Here is an 8027-nt window from a genome sequence, read left to right as displayed (position 1 = left end):
TCATCAACAAGAGTAAAGTTTTATGTACGGTTCTTTTTGCCTTCAGTCTTATAATTCCACTCATTTCCAAAGCTACTCAGGTCACCACCTTCTTCTCCCGCCTACTTCAGTAAGATGTTTTAATACATTTATAATACAGATTATTTTGCCACGGTCTATGCTCTATCCTGGTATCCCTTGACCTCCTAAATGGTTTTTTAAAATTTGTATATACTGGTTCACTCTTTGTGCTTTAAAATTCTGTGGGTTTTAACAAATTATGTAGAGTCCTGTGCCTATAGTCTCAGTATCATACAGAAGAGCCAGGCTTCTCACTGTTGGAGTGGCCATGGACTAGAGTTGCAGACATAGGAATGAACTCATGTTCATATGGAAATGCTTATCTATATGTATATAAACATTAGTTTCTATGGCACACATATATTTCCTTGCTTTGTCAGCTGAGAGGACATAGAAGCAGCAACACTCAACTAGCAATGGGCATATCTTATGCTCAGGCCTTGGTTTGTTGAAGTCCCTTGCTTCATTTATCCAAGCCTCCACCCCCTCCTGCCAAACCCCCAGCGATCACCGTTTCTACTGTCTCTTCTAGTTTGGCTTTACCAGATCTCCTATCACTGGAATCATACAGTAGATAGGCATTCATTGAGAAATATGTAGTTAAGTTTTACCTGTGTCTTTTTATGACTTGATACTTTAAAAAGTATTACCACCCTATTCTGTGGATGTACCACGGTTTATTTATCCACTCAGTGTCCTATTGAAGGATATCTTTGCTGTTTCCAGTCTGGGGAGATTATGAATAAAGCTGCCATGAGCCTTCCTCCTGCCCATTTTTAAGTTGCTTGTCTTCTGTTTTCCACATTGTCCATTAAGGATATATACTTTGTCAAGTTACAACTATTTTTCTCTAGCCTATTATTTTTCTTTTGACTTGATTTTTGCCTCAATATTGTAAAATGTAATTGACTACATCTGTATTTTCTGTTATGGCCACTGGATACCCCATCTTTGTTTGTTTGTTTCTTCGTTTTTGAGGTCTTGTCAGATTATAAATACATTTTTAAAACTTACAGTTGACATACAATATTATATCCGTTTATGCATTATGAAAAGCTCACCCTGGGTGTAGTCACCATCTGTCACCTTACAAAGTTATTACAATATCGTTGACTATATTCTCTATGCCGGACTGTCCACCCCATGACTTACTTATTTTATAACTGGAAGTCTGCAGCTCTCAATCTCTTTCACCTGTTTGGCCCATTTCCCCCTACCTCTCTCACCTCTGGCAACTACCAGTTTGTTCTCTGTATTTATTCATCTGTTTCTATTTTGTTTTGGTTGTTCATTTGTTTTGTTTTTTTGAGTCCACATATAAGTGAAATCATATGGTATTTGTCTTCCTCTGACTTCTTTCACTTAGCATAAGTTCCATCCACGTAGTTGCCAATGGCAAGATCTCATTCTTTTTGATTGCTGAGTAATACTCTGTTGTATATATATACCACATCTTCTTTATCCAATCATCTGTCGATGGGCACTTGGATTGCCTCTATATCTTGGCTATTGTAAATAATGCTGCAATAAACATAGGGGTGCAGGTATCTTTTCAAATTAGTGTTTTCGTTTTCTTTGGGTAAATACCTAGAAGTGAAGTTGCTGGATCGCGCTGTATTTCAACTTTTAATCTTTTGAGGAAATTCTGTACTGTTTCTCACCGTCGCCATACCAATTGCATTCTCACCAACAGTGTGCAAGGCTTCCCCTTTCTCCATATCCTTGCCAACACATATTTCTTGTTTTTTTGACACTAGCCATCCTGACACGTGTGAAGTGGTATCTCATTTGTGGTTTTGATTTGTATTTCCCTGATTAGCAATGCTGAGCATCTTTTCGTGTGTCTGTTGGCCATTGGCATGTCTTCTCTGGGAAAAGGTCTGTTCAGTTCCTCTGCCCGGGTGGTGTTTTTTTTTTTTTTTTTGGAAGGGGGTGTTGAGTTGTATAAGTTCTTTATCTGTTTTGGATATTAATTCCTTATTGGATATATCGTTTGCAAATATCTTCTCTCATTCAGTAGGTTGACTTGTTGTTTTGTTAATGGCTTCCTTCACTGTGCACTGGGAACCCCATCTTGCTCTGATGGTTTTCCTCCTCCCAAGGTTAAAAAACATCCTCCTGAATTTCTCTTCTGTTACATATTATGGAAGAATGTATAGGTTTAAGCAAAAGGCGTAGAAATGCTGAAGGATAACAGAGGATCTGGGGACAGTGACTGTGGGGCTGAGAAGCGTTTTGCCCCTGAATTTTGAGTGGTCCATCATGTGGGCTTTCTAGGACCTGCTCTCAGTGAGAGTTTTCATGGGGTCTCTTCAGACACTGTAGTTCTAGGAGCAAGGAGCTATGTGGCCGCCTTTGGAGAATCAAAACCAGACCTCAGGGTTGTTTCCCTGAGCTCGTCCATCCCATTCCTGTATCCCTTTATTTGTATGCTTTATATTTGTCTCCCACCTAGACTATGAGCTCCATGAAGTGGAGATCCAGGTCTGGCCTGTTGATCCCTGATCCTTTAATGCCTGGCATGAGGCTCTGTCTAGCAGGAAGGCAGGTAAGGAGGAAAGATAAAAGGAAAGAGCCTTGGCTATTTTCCATTAACCCTGAAGTTTCATGTTAAGGTCTTCTCTGTTTTGTTGTAAGCCCTCAGTGGCTAACCTCATCAAAGCACATCACCAGGGCTCCCTCACCTTCCACTGTGGTTGGTCAATGGGATGCACTCTCCGGGAGGAAAGAGTGGGCGAGAGTATCTATTCCTCTCACTCCCCACCTGCTGGGCAGTCCTTCTGGCGGCAGGTGCACCCTTCTATAGCCACACCCTTCAAGCAGCTCCTCGCCCAGGGTCCCAGATGTCATCTGGACACCGGTGATCCCATTTCTTCCCCTGCCTCTGCAGGTCAGGTTGAGAGCAGCTTCTCTCTGTTGGTAGTTACCGTGGGCATCAACATCCCTTATTACTTAAGGCTTTAAAAAATTCCAGCTGAGTGTAGGCTCAGTTCCCTGCCTGGACTCTGACAGATCCCTAAAGGGCAGAAAATAGGGAAAGAAGCAAAAGAGCTTGGAAAGATAAGGGGGCTCCTCAGAAGAGCTCACACAGACCCAGGAGGAGCAGTTCATTTGTCCACTGAGGGAGTGAGGACTTAGAAAGGACGTGTGTGAGGCCTGCCACCCGACGGGCCACCTGAGTCACCCCAGCTGCCCTGTGGCTAGTGGAGCTGTCCTCTGTGTGTCCCTCAGTGCTTGGTTCTGTCTGAGTAGGAATCCTTGATAAGGTGTAATTATAACTTTTCACTTTATGTGTCTCCCACGCTGGACTGAAAACTCATCAAAGGCAAAGATTTGGGTGTGGGCCATTTCTGCATCCTGCTTGCTTCTCTCAGGCTGCTGGGCACAGAGCGCGTCTTTGTGAGGGTTCACGTGAAGAAGGAACAAAGGCTCCTCCCACAGCTGAACCCCATGGGCCCACTCTTCCAGAACCCACCCCTTCGTAGGAGGTGGATCCGCCTCAGAAGGCCCTGGCCAGGTCCTGAAGGCTAAAAATATTGGATCCTGATAATACCGGAAGGTGACTAAGCTGCTGACTCAAGAAAACCAACTTCCTCTTCCAAAATAGTTGCCTACTCTATCATCGAGTTGTTTTGCCCAGATACATGCTGGTCTCAGGCATTCCTGCCTCCTGTGAAAGCTTCTTCAAGGGCTGCCAGTTTGGCTCAAACACCTTTTTTGCTACTGTGCCTTTTCACTCTGTTGCTGTTATCTGAATAACCTGTCCCAGCCCCTTAACACCTCAGTCAGCAGACCCCGACTCCCACACGGGCAATACGCCTGGACCGCAATATCCCATCCCCAAATCAAGACTCGGTCCCCGGGCTGTCCCGGAAAACCTGCGATACAGACTATATTTATATAATTTATAGAAACTATATTTATAGAAACAACAGTAAGCCTTGATCCATTTTCAATCTAAATGGTTTTAATAACCACAAACATATGGGAAAGAAACTAGTGAACAAAACTTATTTGTGTTTGACTCTTGTAGTTATTTTCACAGGCATGGTGACTGTATTCCTATAATCTTTTAATGCAATATTAATTTCAAATGTTCCATGAGTAAAAATATTTTTAAATGTTGAACATTATGTTTTAATATTGTTGTATTGCTTTCAATAAAAGCAATTGTTTACACATATGATGACATTTTGTATACCGCTGTTTAAGATTTTTCACCTGAAATCACTGACCAGGTGACCACATCAGCTAAGCTCAACCCTGCAGTCATCCCATCCCAGGTGCCAGAGAGTGAGTGAAGAAGCCTCCAGAAGATTCCTGCCATGCTGTCTGAATTTCTTACCTATGAATTTATGAGTGTAAAAAATAAATTGACAAACCAGGGTAAAACTCTTTTCAGATCATTTTCTTTAGTTTAGTGTGTGAAAATAGTTATACAGTTCAAATTTCAGTTGAAGAGAAGGGGTATCTTCCCCAGAACCTTCCAGGCTAGTAATTCCAGATACTCTAATGCTTGGTGGTCCCAGTTCTACTAAGGGAAGAAGTTATTCCAGCTGTGCAGGGTTATGTGCATGCCTGTAGGGGAGCTCTCTACTATGCAAAGAGAAAGATGACCCTACTGGAAAAGGTTCTAGCTGGTAGACCAGTTGCCTCAGGAACATTGAATTCTGGATTTCCAACATCTCTTCTTACATCCTGGCTCTAGGAGTCCTCCGTTACTGACACGTTCTCTGAAACACACCCAAGGCCCTCGAATCATGGGCCTCATCACCTGTCAAAGCCAGGTTTATTGACCTTTGGGTGACTAAAAGTGGTACCAGAACTTGGGAGCGGTTAGGGAGAAGAGTACGTAAAATTGTCAGATTTTAGCCATTCATCAAGATCCAGTGGCCTAAGCAGTGATGTAGTTAGTTTTTGTTTTATAATTTTAGAAACAGCCCCCAGTACTTACTGTACAGCTCCAGACTGGAAAGAAGTGCTTCTGGGTCAGCGTGGAAAGCAGGTGCTCCCTGAGGGCAACTTCCAAGTTCATCTTCTACCCATGATCACAAATCATGCAACTCCTCCGAGAGTCTGTTGAGAATGCTACGGTACATGCCCACAACCCTACAAACTTCGCTTGATTTCATCTAGGTCACCCAGCAAGACCCTCCCTCCCTTACTTTTCTTACAGACCCACCGTTTCTTCTGGCTCGGGTACCAATTTTCCCTTAACTTTCAGCATAATGTCCTCAGCCGGAAGGCTAAATCGGAGTGTCCCAACCTCTTCCAGTGTGTGACACTCCTAGGTTTGTACGGGAGAGAGGGAGACAGAGAAAGAGAAACAGACACAGAGGGAGACAGAGACAGAAGGAGTTTTTGTGCAGGGAAGAGAAGTTGGGATTCCAGATGGTCCAATGGTTGGTGGTCCCCATTCTACTAAGGGCGGAAGTGACTCCAACAGAGCGGGGTTGTGTGCGTGCCTGCGGGGCCCGTGCGTGTGTGCCTGTTCCATTAGTTCTGGGGACATGAACAACTTGTAAATAAGACGACTTTACGATGACTGAAGAACAGTCAACTGAAGATCTTTAATGTCACTTTATACAATCCTTTCCTACACAAGTTTTAAAAGAGAACGCTCAGTACATGGTAGCCGGGGGGTATGGATTCCCCGCAATCCTGTCCCTGAGAAGCTTTTTCAGGAGAATGCTATTAAACAGCTCCCTAGCTCTAGAATGTATTCGGTGTCCACTAAGAAATGCAACAATCTTCCTCTCCAACCTGAGTTCTACAGTATTTACCAAGCACGTGTATTAGAAGGTGATGTATTAATTTGTACGTCCGTTCACCAGAACATGCTGGACAGTGAAGTAGCCCAGAGGCTCCCTCATCTTTCAGTTACCTCCTGGGCCAGTTTCTCACCTCTGCTCACTCCAGAGTCTCCCCCTTTCCCATCTCCCACCCTGGTGGATGAAGGACGGTGTCTCAGTTAGACTCTGAGCTGCAAGTGTACCAAAGGCCGCAGCAGAGCTATCTAAGCCCCAGCGGCCCGTCTGACCAGTGAAAGACAGTTCTGAGAACAGCAAATGTTCCTTCTTTCTCCTCGCTCGTCTCTGCTTTTTCCTCATTCTCCGGAGCCTGGTTAGTTTACGGAACGCACCCTGCTTTATGCCTTTCCTCAAGGATGCAGACAAGACCCACACCCAAGCTCTGCCTCCTCTGCCTGGCTTCACCCTCCCCCACCCCTTCCCCTTGAACGGAAGGCACTCAACACCTACACGGCACAATTTAGTTCTTGATTCCACGCTGCCAGGTGTCATGACAATTAGATCACGGGTGTTGGTCTTGTCTTCGCTATGAGAAGCTCCCGGACAGGTACTGCTCGTTGACCATAGCTCCTGACACTGTGCTTTGCTCATAGCGGGTACACACCAGACAAACACTTGCCTTTATATAGAGACTTTCATCGTGAGAGCGGGCGAGCAGAGTTGGGCTACCAACCCACTGCAGGCCAGGCTGTGGGCTGAGGGGTGGCCTCCTGCTTCCCTGAAGCATCCCGCGAGGCACTGATGTCCACAGTGCATTCCAGGGAAATGCCCAAGACCCGGAAGGCCCCTCTGGCCTCTCCTAGCCCTTGTAAACTCAGTTTTTTTGGCACTTCTTCCCCAATCCGTCCCCGCTACCCCTCCTTGAACTCAATTTGAGGCATTTGTGAAACGGGTATTTTCTTCTCCCCATCCCTGCCGCAGAGCACAGTACGGGCATTTAAAATCATACGGGCACTTAAATCTCTTTTTTCTTAAAATCATAAAGTCTGGCTGGCAGGTGGGATGAATGAATGAACTGCTAGATTAACAGAGGGTGAGTAGGTAAGTGGGGAAATGAAGGAACGTACCACTGCCGAGAGCACCCTGGGTGGCGCCTTCCAGAGGACAGGGATTCCTATTTGTTTAGGACCCGTGTGGGGATTCCATGGACTCTACGGGTGAAATGTTTTCAAAATCATTTTCAAAAATTTGTGACTGAGACACGAGAGTATTTATAAATCAAATCATGGCAAGACACTTGTAAGTGTAACTCTACGATTCGGTCCACACAAACATATTTATACCTAGTTCCTGGGTAATCAGTTTTTGAGATGTTCGATGTTTTTTCTTCACCACCTGTATTAGAGGGCCATTACTTCCCTCAATTGAAAGCAAAATAGGTCTGCTATCACCATCAATATTCTTTAACCTTGCACTTGAAGGAAGCTTTTAAAGAAAAAAGGCTGGGAGAGCTTTAAGATCCCATGCAGAGTTTCTTAACCTTAGTTGCATGTTTGAATTACCTGGGGAGGCTTTTAAAAGTCTTGAGGCTCAGGCTGTACCTTAAATCTACTACCTTACAGTCTCTGGAGATGGGACCCAAGCATCAGCTTTTTTTTTTTTTCTTTTTTAAAAAAGGTCTCTTTTTTCTTTTTTTTAAATCTTTCTTTCTTTCTTTTTCTTTCTTTCTTTCTTTCTTTTTCTTTCTTCCTTCCTTCCTTCCTTCCTTCCTTCCTTCCTTCCTTCCTTCCTTCCTTTTTCTTCCTTCCTCTGTTTGTTTGTTTGGCATACATATTTTTAAAGCTCCCCCAAGTGATTCCCATGTGCGGCCAAAGGCTGAGAACCACTGTTCAACCCACCCACAGCTGAGACCATTGAACGACTCACCGTGCAAACGTGAGGATGTTTGTTGTGTTCCCTGCAGGAGGCCGCTCTGCAACCGGCCCGTGTCTCATCCTGATCCCTCCCCAAGGGTTCCTTCCTCCTTCGCACTTATTTCTGTCTTGGCAATCATGGATGGCTCATGGGCATGTCCATGAGGATCCGATTCAGGTGAATTAGGCTATCATTCTGTGCTAGCTAGCACTTTGGGAAAGCTGTATTTCTCCACTCATGAACTTTGAACTGAACTTCTGTGCCTACAAGAAGTTTCAGGGATTGAGAAGAGCAGATAGTTGA

Source organism: Panthera leo, chromosome F2 (genome assembly GCF_018350215.1).
Source record: "Panthera leo isolate Ple1 chromosome F2, P.leo_Ple1_pat1.1, whole genome shotgun sequence".
In the NCBI taxonomy this organism is placed as follows: Eukaryota; Metazoa; Chordata; class Mammalia; order Carnivora; family Felidae; genus Panthera; species Panthera leo.
This window is presented reverse-complemented; position numbering follows the sequence as displayed.